This window comes from Pinus tabuliformis, chromosome 3_2 (genome assembly GCF_031772625.1).
Source record: "Pinus tabuliformis cultivar Carrire ecotype Pingquan chromosome 3_2, CPIR1, whole genome shotgun sequence".
Taxonomy (NCBI): Eukaryota; Viridiplantae; Streptophyta; class Pinopsida; order Pinales; family Pinaceae; genus Pinus; species Pinus tabuliformis.
In genome coordinates, this window is record NC_142302.1 from 182,876,605 (window position 1) to 182,899,793 (window position 23,189).

Genomic DNA, 23,189 nt, shown 5'->3' on the forward strand with positions numbered 1-23,189 from the left:
GTACAAAATGAAAATATCAAAGAAATTAATAGCTCCCTACTTCATGAAGATCTCTAAGATGAGGGATCAACTTCAAGAGCTAGGGGAAGTCATGTCTGACAGAGAAATGACAACTGTAGTACTCAGTGCTCTACCTAAGGATTGGGGCAACTTCACATCAAGCATATATGCCAAGAAGGAAGCCACCCCACTAAGTGAAATGTGGTCTCTATGCAAGATAGAGTAAATAGGACTCAAAGCAAAGGAAGATGTGGGATCAAAGGAGAAAGCATTTGATACCATGGCCAAGAGAAAGGGAAAATTTGGCAAATTTGATCCACAAAGAACAAACAACAAAGATATGTCCAAAATCCAATGCTTTGGATGCCAAGAATATGGACACTACAAAAGGAATTGTCCAAAACTTAAGAAGGACAACAACAACAAAAGAAAAAGGGAAGAAGCTCACATGACTCAAGAGGTGAAAGAAGAAGAAAAGAAGCAAAAGAAGGAAGATCCTTCAGATATCTACTATGACTAAGTCTACTTCTTTACTTAAATTCTTCTTTCAAAGTTTTGAGTAGTATAGGAGCATGTAGGAATAGAATAAAATTGCATGGCTGGAAACATGTTCTAGAATCTAGAAGCATGATGTACATATAATTCAAAATACTCATGTAGAAGTAGCATTTATAAATAGAACAAAATGCATGGTTAGAAATATCTTCCAGAATATAGGAGCATGGTAGATATAGCTCAAGATATTTCTGTAGAAGAAGAATACCTAGTATATTACCTCATCCACAATGAAAGAAAATTGATCATGATTAAGAATCTTAGAAGACCTCCATCATTAAAAAGAAAGAAACATTTGTAGGGTGAGGATCTTCAAGATCCTTTGATGGAATCTTCAAAAGAAGATTCATAATCAAAAGCAGATGTCTCATTGGGAGTCTTGTTCATGGGATTCAAGAAAAGGATGATATGCAAGCAAGCTAAGATGATGCAAGAAGGGCCACGCCAAGGACAACCAAATGAATCTAAGATGATCAAAGGAGAATCAAGATGAGGCATGTATGCATCAAAGTTTAGTCACGTTATCATATGTATATTATTGAGTCATGAGAATAGTACTATGACATGATCGAGTATGAAAGGATCTCTTTCACCAATGACATGCTCGAAGGCAAGTACTACAATGCAATGAAGGTCAACAAAAAGAAATGTTGGCTAGTCCAAGAAGCAAGCAATGAAGAAGTGCTCCCACAAGGAGTAGAAGGTGGTTGACCAATCTATCCAAGAAGAAGCAAATGAAGAAAGATATCAAGCATGAAAAGAACACCATGATCACAAAGAATCACTATATGACAAGGATCCATTGAAGATGTCTCCCAAAAGACGGCAGAACAATTCTGACAAAGGAAGGAAAAGATCAAAGTACCCTTGACACCTATGAAGGCCTTGGAGGTATGAAAGGTGTAGATAATTGATTCTACTCTACAAAGATGTCATGATGAAGAAGCCATTCAGCAAAAACACCATTTAATGTTGAAGCAATATCAGGATGAGGTCATGAAGGGCTTCTAGATCAAAGCATGGGAACAAGCAAGTACAATGAAGCATCCATGAGAAGAGTATTCTGAATCATGGACAGATGACAAAGGAGTAGCTAGATGACAAGAGAACTAGATATATGTCAAGAAGGCCACTTTCCATGAAGGAAGCAATGACATGACAAACCAAGAAGGAAAGTGATTAATGGACGGTGCCCTACCAAGAAGAAGTTCGAACAAAGACTTCATGACATCAAAGGAAAGAAGGAGATCAAGCAATTGGAGGACCCACGAAGAAGATGTTGCTGATGAATGGATAATTCCCTAGCTAACAGGGAGTAATAACAAGTTCCCAGTTACAAAGGAACTTGGACAAGTACCTAGTCAGAGGATACTTGGGCATGTCTTCCTCAATTGAAGGAAGAGATATACACAACATTCTTGTCTTCACTTGGGAAGAAAGAATGGGAGGATTGGGTAATCATTTGGCATGTGATACTCTTTGAGGATGTGTAGGGCATCCAAGACAAGATTAGGCAAGAGGACCAATATTCTTTGAGAGTTGGGAACCCAAGATAATAATAGTCCTAGAAGGTCATACTCAGTGAACACCCAGGTGGGTATGTACCTTGAGAGACAATGACTAAGGTGTCTATAAGTCTTTGGTCTCACCAACACTTTGCTCTTATCGATTAAGAGATAGAATTGTTAGTCAAGGCCTTGTTAAGGAAACAATGTTGGTTACTATGATGCTATAACAGATGAATTACCAATCCGTTTTCTTTTATGTGAATTCTTCAAGGTTGAAAAATATCCAAACACTTTGTAACGTTGTATGAATACCTCCCTAGTTAAGAGAGTGTTGAAGGAAATGTAACTAGGTTCGGTCTTCATAAATGTACTTTTGATATTTGTATTTATTCAAGAAAAATAAATAGTATTTTTATAATATATGTCAACGAGTTTCTTGCTCATTGTAATAGGTCTAGAACATATTAAAGTGCTATAGGTGAGTCAAAGAGTCAAAAGAATTATGGTGGATACCTTAAAGGCACATTACACTAGGTATGCTTATGTATTAGAGTCAAAGAAGACACGTCCAAGAAAATTCAAGTCTCCTCCAAGCATGTGGCACCATCAAAAGAAGCCATCTGAAGCAAATAAGTTAAGTCAGACTATAGTCAGCAAGTCATCCTAAAGGAGGGACATTCCTTTATATATATAGGTTGTCCACTCCCTCATAACGTCAAGCATTCATCTTTGGAATCAGAGAAGGTATAAGCCAAGAAAAGGGTGAACGAAGGACGAAGAAGGGGTCTCCAAGTGCAGCGAAGAAGAAGGGTACACAACTGAGCCTAAGAGGATTGTTTCTAGGGCAAGTTGCAGTCACACGTGCGAAGATAAAGAGGGTATCTCTACTGTCATAGCAACCCTCCACCATAGTCATACATATCTCATTGGTTGGGCTAGAAAAGTAGGCCTATAAGGCCTCTCACTCAAGCGAAAAGGAAGCTCACTCAAGCGAAGAAGAAAAGAGGACCTCCACATAAGAATCTTGAAGGAATCCCCTCACACGTGTGAAGAAATAGTGATACATTGTTGTCATATCAGACCTGCAACTATATCTCAAGAAAGAGCTCGGTTGGAGGAAGGATAAAGTACTCTTCATATGTAAAGGAATCTACCAAGGAACAAAGAGGAACATCTCTTATAGAAGAAACATAATTAGGACTACTATCAGTTGTCGGAAGAAGGACGAAGTGTCGAGGAACAAAGTGCAAAAAGGAGGAAGGACTTGACTTGTGCTTGGAGGATATTCTTGTCAAGGGTCTAGGGTTTGGCATTGATCAATAAGAAGCTTCAATAAGAGAAATTTACCGAAGGGTTTTCCTCTCAAGAGAAGATAGGTTTTGGCCCTGGCAGAGAGCCAACATCTTGTGTTCTTGTTCTTATGTTTCTGGAAGTAGTTTGGTGAAGTACACACACATGCATTAATAATAATAAGAAGAAGATTAAGCTAACAAGAAAAAGTAAAAAGACTCCACAAATTGTTATAAATTCAAGAAGAATCACACTACACCTAATTTCCCTTGATTCTTCAATAGAAGAATGATGGTACTCTTATGCTATGCATTGATTACAAGTAGTTGAATAAGGTAACCATCAAGAACAGGTATTCATTGCGAGGATTGATGATTTGTTTGATCAGTTGAAGGGAGAAATAGTGTTCTCGAAGATTGGTTTGAGATCATGTAAGCATTAAAGAAGAAGACATCTACAAGACTGTTTTCTAGAACAATTATGGGCATTATGAGTTTGTTGTAGTTCCATTTGGTTTGACTAATGCTCTAGCTACTTTTACGTGCTTGATGAATAGTGTGTTGTGTCCTTATATGGACAAGTTTTTTATTGTATTCATTAATGATATATTGGTATATTCTAAAAATTAAGAAGAAAATGTCGAGCATTTAACAACATTGTTAAGGTTGCCGAGAGAGCATCAATTGTATGGTAAGCTTAGTAAATGCAGTTTCTTTCAAACAAAATTACATTACTTGGGACATGTGGTTTCCAAGGAAGGCATAACAGTGGATCCATAAAAGATAAGGGCTATCATGGAATAGGAATCTCCTAGAAATGTGGATGAGGTAAGATCATTCATGGGGTTAGCAGCTTACTACAAGAGGTTCATCAGGAACTTCTCACGAATTGCTTATCCTATTACTTTGTTGCAAAGGAAAGGTAAGAAATTTGAACGGACAGAGGATTGTGCAACCAATTTTGAGCAATTGAAGCAGTTGTTGACAAATGCTCCAATGGTAAAGATTGCAGATCCAGACAAAGAGTTTGTGGTATGTACAAATGTTCGCAAGAGAGGGCTTCGTGGAGTCCTTATGTAGGAAGGACAGGTAGTATGTTATGAATCAAGGGAATTGATTAAGCACAAGCAGAATTATTCGACACACGATCTTGAGTTGGCAATGATCATCCACACTTTGAAGATATGGAGGTAATATCTTCTTGCAATCGTTTCATCTTGATGAGTGATCATGATGGATTGAGCTATCTATTTGACCAACCGAATCTGAATGCCAGGCAAGCTAGATGGTTGGCCACAATCAGTGAGTTTGACTTTAAGATCAGGTATATCAAGGGTAAAAAGAATAGAGTTGCATATGCTCTTAGCAAGAGGATATAGGTGAACCATATAACAATTATGAGCTTCTATGGGACAAATTTACAAGATCGGATCTTGCAGGAAGGTCAGCAGGATGATAGGTATAGGGAGATTATACACAGGTTACAACAGGGTACAGGTGATCAGAATGTGAACTTTCATCTCACAACAGATGGCTTGGTCAGATTTAGGGTCAAGATATATGTGCCAGACAACAGTGAGCTCAAGAAGCTTATATTGAGGGAAATTCATGCTAAGCCATATTCAGGTCACCCAGGATATCAGAACACATTGACAACGGTGAAGAAGTTCTACTATTGGCCGAACTTGAAGAGGGAAGTGGGAGAGTTTGTGGCTAGATGCTTGGATTGTCAACAGGTAAAGACAGAGTGTAAGAACCAAAGTGGTATACTACAACTGATTCTGATTCCAAAGTGGAAATGGGAGGTCATTTCCATGGACTTCATTATAGGTTTTTCGAGGACATCTAGACAACATGATTCTATCATGGTTTTGGTTGACATGTTGACAAAGGGTGCGCACTTCATTCCAATGAAGTCTACATATTCAGCTAATGATGTAGCACAAGTCTTCATCAGAGATGTAGTGAGGTTACATGTTGTCCGAAGAAGATTGTGTCATACAAGGATGATAAATTCACTTCTAGGTTCTAGAAAGAGTTATTTGCATGTTTGGGTACAGAGTTGGCCTTCAACATAGTTCATCATCCGCAAACAAATGGACAAACAAAGAGGGTCAATAGGATATTGGAGGATATGTTGAGGATGTATGTGATGCATCAACAACGAAAGTGGGAAGAGTATGTTCCATTGGTTGAGTTTGCTTACAGCAATGAGTACTAGGATTCTTTGAGGATGAGTCCATTTGAGGCATTGTATGGGTGTAGTTGTAATACTCCCATCAATTGGAGTGATCCAATGAATAGGGTGATCTGATAATCACCCTATGAGTGACCTCAGTTAAAGATTTATTGAATAAAGGTATTACAGACTCATATGCTGGTGTGTGTGTCTATGTTATTTAAGCAATGGATCGATCAGATTGCAAATACACAGACACTTGAAATGGAAAGACAACAGAGAAATACAGTAAGCAAATACAAGAACACAAGAAATTAATAAGGAGTTCACCCTATCCTCCAGGGCTACATCTCCGGTCCAGCTCTCAGTGGTGGCCTTATTTTATTATGTCTTAAGCAGAGAATTACAATGCAGGGACTCAATATGAGTCTCCTGAAACAGGTTTGCTTGGCAGGGTGGTTCTTGGATTCCCCAAGCCACTAGAGTGCACAGACTCTTTTGCCTACCAACTCTTTGACCTCTCTGGTCTAACAGATCCTCTCGGGAATGGCTTGAATCTCTCAAGCTCTCTGGTGCTCGATGCTGCCTTTGGTCAGCTCGGCCCTCTGTCTTCTTACTGCTTTTGCTTCATTATCTTCTCTGCTTCTTGTCTTTTGTCTTCCTCTCTCTATGTGTCTTCTGTTCTCTATTCACGGCTTTAAAGCCATTCGTTCCCATGTTTGTTCAGTTCCTCTTTCTCCTTCGTCGAATCGCCTACTGCAATTGCGCTTGGAGTTCCCTGTTCGACGTCATCATCAGGCTCACAGGGAGTGGCCACATGTCCTCTTGTAACTGTGCCATCCTGCTTCGTCGGTTCAATTCTTCGGTTACGTCGTGGAATGAGTCTTCCTCCACCATGGCGGTCAAAGCGGACCTCAAATCCTTCTAAATCGCGGATTATTCCCTCGTTAAATCCGGTCTTGCTTTCGGGCACGATGTCAACCGTTAGATCTGGATCCCCCAGATCCGACATCGTCTGCTCATTTCGCGTGGTTGACTTGCTCGACCATTAGCGCGCGATGAGTGGCAGTTTTCTCTCTCCTTTGCTCGCCATGCGTCGGGCGTTGAGTGGGATCACTCCAATTTCACCAATTCCGCTTATCGCTCAAGGAGCCCCCGATCAATACCGCCGATTTTGGAGGGGGTCCTACCTTTTAGCTTTAGCCTTTTCCCCATGGTTCCCGGCTCTTCCATGTGACCGACGCTTGGGGCTTCCCATTTCGAGGGTTTTCGCCCAGCGATCACACATCAAAAACCTCCTATGTTTCTCGATATGGGCCTCCCAGGGGCTAATTTCACCTCCCGTGCAGTCTCCATGGGCCTCGATTAGCGCGCTTTGACCGAGGTCCTCGTCGTTCCACGCTGGCTGCCACTGCTGCTGGTTTAGAGGTGTTTTTGACCGCTGTTTTGAATTCTTTGAAGTCTTTCCCAACCTGGTACAACCATTTCTTTTGATTCCTCTTCATGGATCCAATTCGGATCACGACCTTCCCACTGAAAAGCTTTTGGACCACCAAAAGTTGGTTTTCAAGCATCGACTAAGTGTGGGTATTGTTTTCTCACTTTCCCAATCTCAATCCACTTTGCACTGCTTGGCTTTGAACCTTTGAGCTCAATCCTGAGGTACTCCACATCTCCCTTGCGCGTCATCCTCACCTTCCTGTCTAGTACGTTGTCTTCCTGCAATTCATTAAGATATTCAGGTAGCATGTCATTGATAGAAGGCAATTGAATCTGCTCTTCAGGGTCCTCAATCATTGAAGGTTCAAACAATATTAAGCAATCTGCATTTACAATTGAGTAGATGTGCATGTAAGCTGGTAAATCAAGGCGGAAATAATTTTCACCAATCTTCTCAAGTATCCTAAAGGGTCTATACTTGATAGGCTTTAGCTTTTTATCTTCATCTTGCATCCTGTCCTTGCTGATATATAGCCAGACCTCGTCACCAACTTTAAAACTATGCTCCATATGATGCTTGTCATGCCTAGCCTTGTATTTGGCTTGGCTCTTTTCCAGCTGTTCCTGTACTGCCTAGCGGATCTCCTGGATCTATTCAATGAACCTAGTTGCATTGTCCACATCACTGTGTCCATCAACCATGGTATCTTTACCAAAGAAAAAATCCAAAGGAGACCTTGGTGTGAAACCAAAATAGGTCTTAAAAGGAGATCTCAGTGTAGAAGAATGCTTTGCTCTGTTGTAAGCATGCTACACATAACACAAATGTTCATCCCAAAGCTTAGGATGTTTGCTGCAATATCCTCTCAGTAACTGGATCATTATTCTATTAACTACTTCTGTCTGGTCATCAGTTTGTGGATGAAAAGTTGTGCTTTTCCTCAATTTGGTGTCCATCAGTTCCCACAGACTTGACCAGAACTTCCCCACAAATCGGGTGTCTCGATCAGATACAATAGAAGTGGGTAATCCAAAATGAACCCATACATGTTCAAAGAACAATTTTGCAGTCTGTTCAGCTGTAATCTGTTTATTACAAGGTATCAAAATACACATTTTGTTGAACCTATCCACAACAACATATAGATAATCATGACCTTTCTTAGATTTAGGCAGTCCTCCAACAAAATCCATGGAAATACTTTCCCAAGGGTGAGAAGGAACTGGAAATGGAGTGTAAAAGCCTAGTTGTCTGTTAATGGCCTTGCTTTTAGCACACATAGTACATCCTCTCACATATCTAGAAACTGTCTCATTCATTTTCGGCCAATAACAAAACCTTTGCAGTTGTGCAACTGTTTTACTTACCCCAAAATGACCTGATATCATAGAAGTGTGTGCTTCCCTAATTATCTTTACTATCTTAGTTTGTGGAATCCAGAGTTTCCCATAATGGTATAAGAGTCGATCCTTCACATGATAATCCAATTGTTCTACTCTTTTGCCTTGACTCAAAGTTTCATATACATCTTTAAAGTCCATATCCTGAGCATATTGTTCAATGTAGCTTTCATGTAGTACATAATTATGCTTAAGTATGGTGGATGCATTTATAATGAGTCTAGATAACATGTCTGCAACTTTGTTATGTATGCCCTTTTTATATCTGATGACTAAATGAAACTGTTGTACAAAACCCATCCATCTATAATGTCTTGATTGCTGCAACTTAATAGGGAGTGCAAATATTGAAGTGGTTGATGATCAGTATGTATTACTGTCTCTTTGCCCATTAAGTAATGTTTCCACTTTTTCACACTCTGAACTAATGCATACAATTCTTTATCATATGTAGGATAGTTAACTACTGTAGGATTAAAAGTCTCAGAATGATAACATATGGGTTTACCGTGCTGTGTCAACACTGCTCCCATGGCATAATCACTGGCATCAATTGGATCTCAGATGGTCTTTGCAGATCAGGCAGTGCTAGTACAGGTGTTGTACTAATCTTTTCTTTCAAGGTGTCGAAGGCTTTCTGATGTTTGCCTCCCCACTGAAACACTTTGTTCAATCCTATTAAAGCATGTAAGGGAGCTGCAATTGAGGAAAAGTTAGAAATGAACTTCCTCCAATATTGTGTTTCTCCTAAGAAGCTTCTCACTTCTGTAGCAAACTTGGGTTTATGCCAGTTTAGAGTGACTGCCACTTTAGAGGGATCTATTTTCAATTCACCACCCCCTACTACATGACCCAAGTAGTTTAGAGATGTCTTGCCAAATTCACATTTTGAGAGTTTAACATAAATTTTTTCTCTTTTCAAAACATCTAATGTCTGCTTAACATGCTTTAAATGTTCTTCCCATGTTTTACCAAAATTCAGAATGTCATCCAGGTACACAATAACAAAATCATCAAGAAAAGGTCTGAGTGCATCATTCATTAATCTCATGAAAGTAGCAGGAGCATTAGTTAAGCCAAAAGGCATAACCAGCCATTCATATAATCCCTGCTTTGTTTTGAAAATAGTCTTCCATGCATCTTGCTCTGTAACCCTGACCTGATGATATCCATTGTGCAAATCTAGCTTGGTGAAATAAACAGCTTCTTTTAATTGATCTGAAAGATCATCTATGCGAGGGAGGGGATAACGATTTTTGATTGTTATCTTACTCAGTGCTCGGTAGTCAATGCACATTCTCCACGAGCCATCTTTTTTTCTCACCAAAACGATTGGCGACCCACATGGTGATGTGCTAGGCTTGATGAACCCTTTCTCGAGCAAGTCCTGCACTTGCTTCTTGATTTTAGCATTCTCTAAAGCAGACAACCTGTACATTCCAATGTTAGGCAATGGAACATCTTGCTGAAAAAATAATATCATGTACTATTCCATTTTTGGGTGGCAGACCTTTAGGTTCTTGAAATAAGACATCATACTCTGAAACAACCTTTTCTATATCAGCTTGTTGTTCAGCATTACAACCCTCAAATACATTGGTTTTATCAGGTTTCTTTTCCTTCACAACCATTAATAAGAATTGTTTGCATGAATTTATCATTCTTTTCGTCTGCTCTGAGTTTATGAGAGTATAATTATTCTTGAGCTTATGAGCTCTTACAAAGTATTTGATTCCATCTTTAACAAATAGATACTTGTTCTTAGCTCTATATAAGATAGCCTTTCTATCATACACGTAAGGACTTCCTAAAACAATTCCACATATATCCAAAGGAATTATGTCTAACTCAACCTCATCTACAAATGCTAACCCAAAAGAAAACTTGAGTTTGCACTATCTAGTCACTTGTAGTTGTGCTTTATCATTCAACCATCCTAATGGGTATGGTTCTTATGAGGTGTAGTTGCTAATCCCAATTTCTTTACAATTGCTTCAGAAATTAAATTTACTTGTGAGCCACTATCAAACAAAGTATCAATCTTTTGATATTTGGAAACAACTCGAATATGGAAAAGCTCATGCCTTTTTCTCTCATTTTCTTCATCAACTAGAGATTGAGCAAAATTACTAGTAGATGCTTCAGAATTCTTACCTTTTATACCTGTGGCTGCAATAGTTGTTTCATCTTCTGAGTCTGACCCCAAATCTTTCTGAATAGCTACAACAATCTTCTTCTTCTTGCCCTCGGACTTCTTAGGTCTCAGCTCTGGATGCAGAATCCAACAATGCTCATCATCATGCCCATCCTTTTTACAGTGAGTGCATGAAGCTTTGCTTTTCTGTGCAGTGTTAGCCTTCTTTGCTTTCCACTTCTACTTTCTTTTCTCCTTGCTCTTGCTTGCAGTGGGTTGGGATGGTCCCCCAACTTCTGGATTTCCATTCTTTCCTCTAGCTTCTAGATGAGTAGCTTGTACAAATACCTGATCTATACTAGTGGGATTAAACATGAGGATGGTATGCCTCATCTAGCTGTGTAGACCACCAATGTACTTCAAAAGAGTCTCTGGTGAGTCTAGTGAGATTCCTAGAATCAATACTCTCTTTCTAAATTCTTGAGTGTACCCTTGCACACTTTTCCCTTTCAACTACCAAAGGGTTTGCCAACTCATCATGGCTTGTTGCATGTAGGCCAATGGATAGAACTGCTTTTTAATTGCAGAAACAAAGTCACTCCAGACAGAGATAGTCTTACCATGTCTTTTCATATCAGCTTGGGTTCTTCCTTCCCACCAAACCAAGGTAGTGCCTCCTAGGCATAGGCTTGCCAGCCGAATCTTACTCTTGTCTGAGTCGATGTTCTGTACTCTGCAATACACATCGATTTGTCTAATCCAATTGTCCAACTTTTCAGCGTTTAGCTCTCCATCATATATGGGCAAATCAAATTTAACATCTAGCTTGATCAAATATGCTTTCTTATTGTGCACAGGGCTATTAGGAGGTGTGAGAAAGCTTTCCTATTTCCCTTTTCCCTTGGAGTGGCCATGGGAGTGAGACTCATCTTCTTTTTTATCTTGTTTAGAACCCGATGAATCTCAAGCCTTATGGTTTCTAAAGTCCCTATACATTTCTTCTACCATAGACTTTATAGCTAGGAAACTTTCTATAAATTGAGGGTCTGGCCTCACAGAACCTTCCTTTGACATTGTCTTCTGAGGATAGACTCTCCCAATTTCAAGATTAGTTTCGACCAACTCTCCTTCTCCTAATTTGAGCTTTGATCTAGTGAGCATTCAACGACTAAACCAACACAAGCTTGTCTAACTTTATAGCCTAAAGCTCTGATACCACTTCATTTGATAATCACCCTATGAGTGACCTCAGTTATAGTTTTATTGAATAAAGGTATTACAAAGTCATATGTTGGTGTGTGTGTCTATGTTATTTAAGCAACGGATCAATCAGATTGCAAATACACAGACACTTGAAATGGAAAGACAACAGAGAAATACAGTAAGCAAATACAAGAACACAAGAAATTAATAAGGAGTTCACCCTATCCTCCAGGGCTACATCTTTGGTCCAACTCTTAGTGGTGGCCTTATTTTATTGTGTCTTAAGCAGAGAATTACAATGCAGGGACTCAATATGAGTCTCCTGAAACAGGTTTGCTTGGCAGGGTGGTTCTTGGATTCCCCAAGCCACTGGAGTGCACAGACTCTTTTGCCTACCAGCTCTTTGACCTCTCTGGTCTGACAGATCCTCTCGGGGATGGCTTGAATCTCTCAAGCTCTCTAGTGCTCGACGCTGCCTTTGGTCAGCTTGGCCCTCTGTCTTCTTACTGCTTTTGCTTCATTATCTTCTTTGCTTCTTGTCTTCTATCTTCCTCTCTCTATGTGTCTTCTGTTCTCTGTTCATGGCTTTAAAGCCATTCGTTCCCATGTCTGTTCAGTTCCTCTTCCTCCTTCGTCGAATCGCCTACTGCAGCTGTGCTTGGAGTTCCCTGTTCGGTGTCATCATCAGGCTCATAAGGAGTGGCCACATGTCCTCCAGTAACTGCGCCAGCTTGCTTCGTCGGTTCAATTCTTCGGTTACGTCGTGGAATGAGTCTTCCTCCACCGTGGTGATCAAAGCAGACCTCAAATCCTTCTAAATCACAACTTATTCCCTCGTCAAATCCGGTCTTGTCGTCGGGCATGATGTCAACCATCAGATTTGGATCCCCCAAATCCAACGTCGTCCGCTCATTTCGTGCGGTTGACTTGCTCGACCGTTAGCGCTTGATGAGCGCGATTTTCTCTCTCCTCCGCTCGCCACGCGTCGGGCGCTGAGTGGGATCGCTCCAATTTCACCAATTCCGCTTACCGTTCAAGGATCCCCCGATTAATACCGTCGGTTTTGGAGCAGGTCCCGCCTTTTAGCTTTAGCCTTTTCCCCACGGTTCTTGGCTCTTCCATGCAACCGATGCTCGGGGCTTCCCATTTCGAGGGTTTTTGCCCAACGATGCGTAATTAGTGCTAATCGCACATCAAAAACCTCCTCTGTTTCCCGATCTGGGCCTCTTAGGGGCTAATCTCGCCTCCCGCACAGTCTCCATGGGCCTTGGTCAGCGTGTTTTGACCAAGGTCCTCGTTGTTCCACACTGGCTGCCACTACCACTGGTTTAGAGGTGTTTTTGACCGCTGTTTTGAATTCTTTGAAGTCTGTCCCGACCTGGTACAACCATGGTTCTTTTGATTCTTCTTCATGGATCCAATTCGGATCATAGGGTGTTGATTGGAACAAACATGTTAACAGAGATGGAACAGGTGTTACAGGTCTATTTGGGCACATCACTCCCATCATTCAGATCAGTACTTTTAGGGCTCATCAAACCCTAATTCAGTTGCTACATGCCCCAGACAAGTCATCATATTGAATGCCATCATTCCTGAGAGTTTATTGGCCTGAAGACATCTTGAAATGACTCCTTGAGGGACTAGCGTAGCCTTGGTCAGGGGTAAGTGCGCTACAGAGCACTTAATTCAAGCCTGCTCTGCAGAGCACCTAGGCCCACTTTGACTTGCGCTGGGCAATATTGAGCAAAATCTTCATAGGGTTATGGGAATATTCTTTCATTCTAGATCATTCTAGAAGATTCACACCTCTTATCCTCTCCTATGAGCTTGAAATTTGATAGGGAATGAATCAAATAACCTCCTATCCTCTCATCCCGTCCTCCATAAAAACTAACTCCCAAATTGGAAAGCCATTCAATGCCCAATTTATGACAAAAGCACCTCCATTTCTCTATAAATTGAGCACTCATCGTAGTGATAAGGGGCTGGAGTTTGAAGAATTGTAAGGAGATACTGCTGGTTTTAGGTTTGAGATCATAAGCAAGTATTGTTATGCGGCAGGAGTGTTGTGATTTTGATGTGATGAAGGATGGAACTCAAGCTGTATGAGTGACATGGTATCAAACTTCTTTAGTTGTAACTCTTCCTTCTACTTAATAAAGTTGTTTACGCCTTTTCCCATATTCTTATCTTTATGTATGATGATTATATGTGTAAATGCTTTTGATTCCATTTGCTTATAGTAGTTAGATCTCTTGCTTTGATTGGTTTTTGTCCTCTGTTTATGATTGTAGGTACTTATCGAGTGGATTCAGTTCAAGAAGGAGCGACAAGAGCTTTTCAAAGGAGACAAAGGGAAGAGAAAGATAACAAGTAGGTCCCTGATGCCCAATATCCCACGATGGCCTGATTATAAACTAGTTCTGTAGAGAAAAATTGTACGGAGTTCCATGTGTCATTGTCTCGACCTTTGGCCCTAAAAATTATATACAAAAAACTACAGTCTGTGCACTTTCATCCAATTTTTATGAAATTGAAATCTGATATTCAGAGAGAAAGTTATGAAGATTTTCCCTAGGTCACTTGTTTGAAATTGAATTTTGGAGCCTGCAAAAACTCTAACTTCTTCGAACCATATCTCATAAAATATAGTGAACCAAAATATGAAATTTTTACATGAATTTCACCAATATTTTAGCTCCACATAGTTGAAATTTCAGCTTCTAAAGTCTCGTAGAAACACATTTATGGTGAAAATACAAACATGACATGTTTGAAGCAACGAAACTATAGAATCCAAAGCTCTAATACCAAATGTTATGCAATCAACTCACAAAATAGAAGAAAAGATATATCAACGACTTGAGAAATAACCTCTTCGAGGGGGAAACCTCCTTTACGTTATATAGATTAACAATTCTTGGACGTTACAAATGAAAAGACCTCCGTGGTATATATAAGAGTCTCAAGGGTCACAATATAATCAAAGCCTACATAACAATAATAATGTAAGGACGCAACAATAACAATATGGGGGCTACATGGGCACAACAATAACAATAGGGGGATATACTAACAATAACAGTAAGGGGACACACTAGTATTATAGGGACCTAACAAAGTATTGATAGGAAGACATATTTCGACTTCCACATCTAAGAAAGATTCTATTTTAGGAATTTTTTACAATTTGCAGAGCTCGTTGTGCCTAAATATTATCAAGGAACAACATAGTGGAGGTTTGAGTAGACATTTTTGTGTTGACAAGACCAAAACATTAATGAAGGAGAGATTTTTTTTGGCCTCTCATAAAAAATATTGTCAAGAAATTTATTGAATGTTATAGAATTTTTCAGTTGGCAAAAGGGAGGAATCAAAACATAGATTGCATGCTCTACTTCCAATACCAAAGAGAACTCAAGAAGATCTAAGTATGTAATTCATTTTTTTATTGCCTAGAATGAAAAAAGTTCATGATTATGTGATGGCTACATTAGTCCATATTTCAAAGATGACACATTTCGTCCCATGAAAGAAAATAAATGATGTTATTGAAGTGGTTATTTGGTTCTTTTTTAAAATTGTGAGATTACGTAGTCTGCCAAGGATTATCACGTCTGATAGAGATACAAGATTCCTTGGACCATTTGGTAGGGTATTGTTGGGTAATTTAATTGTGAGTTAAATTACTTGCATTTAATTGTCAAACCGGAGGTTCATATTCTTGTGAAGTACACTTGTACAATTTATGCTAGGAAATTAACTTTCAATCTCAATTCTAAAAGAGTTTCTACATAGTCAAATGATGCAAAATTTATCTCAAAATATGTAATGAAATTCTAAAGCAATGAAGATAAATTTTAAAGCAATGAAAATACAGTTATTTATGAGATTAACTCTAAAATACGACACACACGCATAAGAACAATGAACTATCTAAAAAGGCAATTAAAATTATTATTCTATGAAGGAAATTAAAATAGCTCAACTACTCTACAGAAAACAATGAACTAATTTATAAAAGCTTGAAATCTTGGATTCTAAGAAAGCTTGAAGTGTTAAGAACCATGACAATAATATAAACTATGAAAGCAATCTTTTCTATTATATAAAAAGTGAAAAGACAATTTTATGTTATGGAAAGGAAAGCAAACTTCTCCTAGTATGAATGATAAGGTAATTTTTTGTTATGGAATCAAATTTAAACTTGACTATGAAATGATAACAAACGTCCCTAGATTGCCATTATTATTTATTTTTTTAACACAGTCGGTTTCTTTTTATATATTGCAAAAAAGGAAAGGAAGCTAGTTCCTTATACATTCAGAGGAGGGTTGATTCAGATGTAGTGCGCAAAATGGGAGCACAGTCCCCACAACTACATTTACAGCCTTGTTTCTATAGACTTCAAAAACTAAAGTGACATACTACCTTACATACTGTCCTAGTAACAGACTATATTTGCACTGCATTTGAGAAGAGTAAAATAAACACAATCACCAAAATTGGTTAACAGATTCTTCCTGCTGGGGGCAACGCTTCTTGCTGTACCTGGAGGATATTTCCCCTTGCTGAATTTGGTTTATAGTTTTTATGTACTCAACAACTTCTTCCAGATGGTTACATTTGTCCATTGGTTCTTCTGTTTCATCTCTCTGGAGATCAATATCTCTTTGTTTGTAGACATTTGCAATCTTCATCGCTGCTCTAAGGTCCTTCAAGGCTTGGTTGAAGCATCCCATCATAAATTGATTAGCCCTATAAGTTGGGCAGTTGTCATTCTTTTCTGCTTTCTCCAAAGGATTGCAAGCCATTTGGATACTCTGCTTTTCTGAGATGATTTTGATTTCCTTATACCTGGTGTGAGCCCTAATATTAAGATGATATTTTCTTTTTCTTCTACTGTTGTTGTCATAGGTCTGCTCTGTGAGATATCTTTCCAGATTTTGTGAAAGGTAGTGAGGGTAGAACTCCATAGAGGTAGAGGTTTGTGGATTCCACAGAGAGGGGAAAGGTCCAAAGGAAGAACAAGGATGTTGTGGCGTGAAGATTGATTTTGTGTCATTAGATCTTGGTTTAGATCTATGGTGTTTGGGCGAGGAAGTTACTCAACAATTAACGAGTAAAAGCGGGTTGGAGAAACCCACAAGTGGATTTCGAGTGGAGAAAAGGGGTCCGATTCCATACACACAGTGACACGTAGCAATGAGGTGAGAGAGGGAAACTACTTTTCAGCAGATTTTGAGTGTGCAAGTTGACCAGCTGATAGATCTGGTGGAGCGGGATCGATAGTTGACAGACGAAGAGAAAGTTTCAGAGTCGGGAAGTGATTTGTCCATTGGATCTTGAATAGATCAATGGTGGAGAAGTGCCGACGAATCTTAAGGAGGGCGGATTTCAAACTTTGTTGAACTGTGGTTTTAGTTACCATCGGGTCTGGATTAGAGGAAGTTTAACGGGACTCTGTGACTTTGGAGGGATCTATTAGCTTAGTAGAAGCTCTAAAGTTGTTAGTGGATCTGTCTTTGATCTGGAGAGAAGGACAACTGATATCTTGGTTCATCAGATAGTGAAGCGTTTTTGGGATTTTGAGGATCATGTGCTCTGAACGAAGTTGATTACACTTGAGTACCTCTGCTGACATATATTCTATGTTTTCCTCATGTGATCTATTTCTTGAATTGATATGTGGATTCTTTTTTTTATTTTTTCCCCTTATTATTTTCCTTGTGGTGTGCTTTGAATCTGTATATTCTTTCTCGATCCTCCTTCTGGGTGAGGGAGTCATGGTATACTTTCTTCATAAACTTCATTATTCTCTTTAATGATCCCAACTGGTCTGTCAATTGCTTTGTTGGCGTGGCTATTAGCATCCTTATTTCGGTTTCTTAGGACATGCTTAATGGATATTTTTCCCAAACTTTTAAAACTTGTTCTGATCCTTTGGAAAATTTTGTTAATGGCACTGCTTTTGAAATCCCTTTCGACATCCAATGCAGCTATTATAATAGTTGAATCCCCTATTATTATAGGATCCTTAATTGCATTTTTTTTTAAAAGCCTTGTGCCTAGGAGAAGGTTGTATGCTTTAGCCTTGTTGTTTGTCATTTCTCCAAGACTCCACTCATAAGTTATTATTTTTTTCCCATTTGGGTCTATTATGACTCCACCTGCCCCTGCTTTACCTAGATTATTTTTTGAAGCTCCATAAAATAAAAGAATATGTCTCTTCTGTTCTTTCATCCATTCTGCAAAATCTTTGTCCTCCAGTCTTAATTTCCATTTCTTGTTTGTGCGAATTTCTTTATTTTTTGTTGTAGCTTCTCTTTTGTTTTCTAACATCGCTTTACTATACCATTCTTTCTCTTCTTGTTGCAAATTATTCTGGTCCATTTTTGAGATTCCATTTGTACTTATTATTTCTGCAACTTGGCTCCAGGTTTTTGCTAGGATCTTTCCTAAACTTGGTTTTTGATCTTTGAAAATGCATTTGTTTCGGGCTAACCAAATTTGCCAGCACAAGATTGAAGGGAGACATTTCCACATCCTGTTGATAGTTGCTTTTTTCTCTTTGTGTACGGGTAGATTTTATCCCAATTTTTATGGAGAGTTGTCAACTGAATTGTTGAGTTTATGTTTATTTCCAATGGACTTGTTGCCTGTTTCCAGCACTCTCTCGCCACCATACAATTTATGAAGAGGTGTTGGATAGTTTCTTCCTCCTTTTGGCACATGACACATATTGAAGGCCCTTGTAATCCTTTTTTTTTAATTTTCAGATGTAAGAATTTTACCTTTGAGGAGGGTCCAGGTGAAGACTTTTATTTTGGGCAGGCTCTCTAATTTCCAGGTTGCCTTCCAAAGACTCTAATCATACTTACTGTGAAGTTTTTGGAGAAGGTTTTACCTCGATTTCACTATATAATCCCCTCCATTTGGATCCCAAACAAAGTCGTCCTGCTCTTCTGTATTGATGGGCGCAACCCCTGCCAGATGAACTTTTAAGGTTTCCCACTTACTTATTAGTCTTGGTGGGATTGCCAGCGTTTTCCATCTTAACCAGTTGTTCTGATCCCATTCTAAAATGGAATGAAGAGTGTTAAAACTTTTCTCTTCCATCCATCTCTGAAGTCCTTTTAAGTTTTGCTGTTGATTTAAATAATTTTTCCCCATTATTATATCCTCCCAGATAGAAATTGTTTTTCCATTCCCCGGGTTTTTGGAGATTTGATCTCTGATAAGCAGGATTATCTTTTTAACCAATTTCCAGATTTAGGTGCATGGCATGTCTCGAATGATATCTGTGATCATCTTTGTTCTATGAAAATTTAAGTATTTCATTGTTAGAACTTTTTCCCACCAGTGACCTTTCCCATTTATCATTCTCCAAATTATTTTTGTCCCTAGCGCAATATTCATTAGTCCTGGCAGGCGAATTGCTATACCTCCTTTTTCATAGGGAAGGGTAACTTGCTCCCATTTGACTAGGCTGAATTTTTTATTGTCTTGTTTTCCTCCTTGCCAGAGGAAGCTTCTAATTATCAGTTCCATTTGCTTGTGGGCACTTGTCGGGGCCATAATGATTGCGTACTAATAAATAGGCAAGGCCGAGAGAAGAGCTTTTATCAGTGTCACTCTTCCTGCCAGATTGAGCCACATCACTCCCCAGTTCTGAATTTTTTCCTTCATTCTTTCCACTTGCTTGTTCCAAACTTCTGTTTTTACCACTTCCTTTGCTAAGGGTAGTCTGAGATAAGTGAAGTGGCTCCAATTTATTTGTAAAGGAATTTCCAATATTTGAGAAATACGTTGCATTATTTTTGGTGGGGTATTCCAGCAATAAATTCTGCATTTGGTGTTGTTTAAAATTCCTCCTAAAGCTAGGAGAAATTCATCCAATACTTTTTTGAATCGTCTTGCTATAATGCAGGATGCCCTGCCTATTAGAAGGGTGTCATCTGCAAAAAGAGAGTGATTTATATCTTTGACTCCTCTCGATATTTGGATACCTGTTTTTTTTTCTCTTTTCTCTAGTTTTCCAGCAAAGCACTTAGTGATTCAGCCATGATAATGTACAGGAATGGAGAAAGCGGACAACCTTGCCTCATCCCATGCGTGCTTTGAAAAAATTTACTAGGCCTTCCATTAATTAAAGGAGCTATCCAAGGATTTGATATACATGCCTGGATAATCTCTATGAAATTTGTTGAAAAGCCAAACTTTTTGAGAACTGTTGCAAGAAATTTATGATTAACTCGATCAAAAGCATTAGCCATATCTAACTTAACAATCATTCCTCTCTCCTTTCTTTGGATACTGCTATGAATGGCTTCCTAAACAATTATCACATTGTCTGTGATTTGCCTCTTTGGGACAAATCCTCCTTGATTTTCTGATATTATTTCCGAAAGAAATATTTTCATTCTATTTGCTAGAATTTTGGTGAGAATCTTATAAGATGAGTTGCAGAGGGAGATTGGCCTATATCTGTTAAAAGTTGTAGGATTGGGTTCTTTGGGAATAAGGGCTAGAAAGGAGGATTTTGTATTTCCCCCGATCATTTTTTTTGGAGAGCATTTTTTAGCATTCTCATTAGATCTTTTTTTATCATTTCCCAATGTTGTCTATAAAAGGCAATTGTGAACCCATCTGGTCCTGGTGCCTTATCAGGGTGGAGGTTCCACACTGCTTCTCTGACTTCTTCCTCAGTAATTTCTTTGTTTAATTCCCTGTTTTGCTGATCACTGATTTTTTTTCTATATGCTGCAAAATTTCTTCATTAACTGCCTGTTGATCACTTGTTGAGAGGAGTTCTTCGAAGTGTTTTTGAGCTGCATTTTTTATTTCTTCAACTCCTTTTATTTCTTGGCCATTTACTTGAATTTTTTCAATCTGATTTTTTGACCTCCTTATTTTCATTGTATTATGAAAGAAATCTGTATTTTTATCTCTAGATTTTAACCAGAGACATCTTGATTTCAATCTGCTTTCCTCTTCTTCTTGCCTATTTTGCTTATATATTTCCAGATAGATTTCCTTTTCTTGTAGATGATCTTGCCTACTTTCTTCCTTGTTCTCTTTTTCCTTACACATATTATCCATTTTTATTTGCAATTCGATTTTCCTAGCTTTGTCACAGAGATCATTTTCTCTTGCCCAATTATTTAAGTGCAGCCTTAGGTTCTTTAACTTGGTTTCCCAAACATACTGGGGAGATCCTGCAACACTGTTTTTCCAGCTGTCCTTGATTTGTTTACCAAATTCTTCCTTGTTGTCCCAAATTGGATTATACCTGAAGGGAAGAGGTCCTTGATTTTCTAGTTTTCCAAAGGTTAGCACCACCGGCTTGTGATCTGAAGCTGAGTTGTGAACTATTTTACTTTTCACAAGAGTATAAGCAGCTGCTATACTTTCATGAATAAGAATTCTATCCAACCTTTCTTTTATGTTGTTTTTTCCTATTCTCTTGTTGTTCCAAGTGTATTTTCCATTACTTGGTGAAATGTCTATTAATTTTTGTTCTTCTATTATTTCGTCAAGAACTTCTCTTGACGGATCGTTGTGGAAGGTTCCACCAAATTTTTCTTCTGTATCCCTTATCAGATTTAAGTCTCCTCCCAGAATTAGATTCCCACTTTGCCTCTCTTCTGTTTCTTCTTTAACTGATTTCTAGCATTGCTCTTTCTCTTTGTAGTGATTTGGTGAGTACACATTTATAATGCTATACTGTTCTTTTGTGTTGAGGTTTCTCAACTCTGTTCGGATCCAGTGGCTGCTGATTTTTTGGGTTATTAGTTCCCATTTTCTTTTGTCCCAAATGGTGTTGATTCCTCCTGATGCTCTTGTCGCTTCTAAGGCTATTCCTTCATAATTTTTTAGTTTTTGGATCATTTTTTGATTTTCTTGCTTGTTTATTTTGGTCTCTTGGATCATATATATGTCTGGTTGTTCCTTGGCTAAAATGTCTCTAGCGGCATTGACTTTACAGGAGGTGGCAAGACCACGAAAATTCCAAGAGACCACTATCATTATTTACTGTTTTATTGGTGTGGTCCTCTCTTTCCTCTTTGTTGGGTTTTTTCATGACTTCTTGTTTGTTTCCCAAGGAATGAATCCATTGGTTGTTTCATTCCTAGTGCCATTCCTTTAGTTGCTACCTCATCTCTGATTTCTTTATTGGATTTCTTGCCAACTTTTTTTTGATGATCCCAGACTTGGGGGATTTCTTTGGTTTTATTCCTAGTTAAAATTTGGTCCACTAAGGGAGGAGGTGGAGAGGATATAAGATTGGGGGACGATATGAGAGCTAAGGAGATGGGGTTTGAGGGTGGGGATCTATGAGAGGGTGGATCAAAAGAGTCATCCAAAGGCTCAAAGGGATTGGGGGTTGAGTGATCAGGCAGAATATTCTTCGTTGGGGGCTGAGAGGTTGTTTTGTTTACTTCTTGGGACTGATAAGTAGCTAGTGTGGTCTGCTTATTGGGTGGTTTTTTTCTTTTCACTTGTTCCCATGTATGTTCTTGTTCTTCTACATTTTCTTGTTCTATTTTTGTAAGACACATATTTGTAAAATGACCATACTCATGACATACCTTACATTTAAATAGTATTTGCTCGTAGTCCAGTTGCTGAATGTGTGTCCACTGATCAAACTTGATCTTTATTGCCTCGGAAGGCCTTTTCCGAGATCTACTTCCACATATATTCTCACACAAGCGTGCATGTTGTCTTTTGGCTCACATCTATCAATGTATTTTCCCGCTGTATTTCCTATAACCTTCACCGATTCATCTCCCCAGCAGTGAAGAGGAAGATGCGAGAGCCTGACCCACATAGGCACTGCATTTGGGACATCCATCTCCAGATCAAAATGTAGTGTCCACCTGTTCAGGTATAAACCTCTGGAGTCCATGAATTAAGGTCCATTTCTAAATATCGGGTCTCTATCCTCCTTTGTTTCAAAGAGAAATGTGTAGTATCCCCTTCCACATAATCGTATTTCTATCTTCCCCTGTGTGTTTGCTTTCCAGTTTCTTTCCACCCATTTTTGCACTGGTTTGGGTGAAGGCCAGAGCCTTATGAACTGTCCAACAAGTCTGCGTTCTACTAGAGAGATAACTGCTCTTCTAGGAAGTGATGGAAGGAGAGAGATCTCTGGAATTTTTTCAAGTTTCTTAATGAATTTATTGACTCATAGAATGTTTCTTGGAGCTCCATTCTCAGCGATCAGAGATGTGAAGGCTTCTGTGTTTTCTTCATTCCTTGGCGGCATGAGGAGGTTGGCCTCAGCAGCAGGAGGTTGCTGAGAGAGGATCTGCAGGGCCAGCGACAGCTAGGTCAGAGCAGAAGGCTAGGCTGATGCGCGCGCATTGGTTTTTTCCTAGACTACCATTATTATATGAAATGAAAGACAAGTTAATTTATTGTGTCCATGCTTAATTTTAAGATTTCATTCAAGTCTAGAATGCATGTGTGAA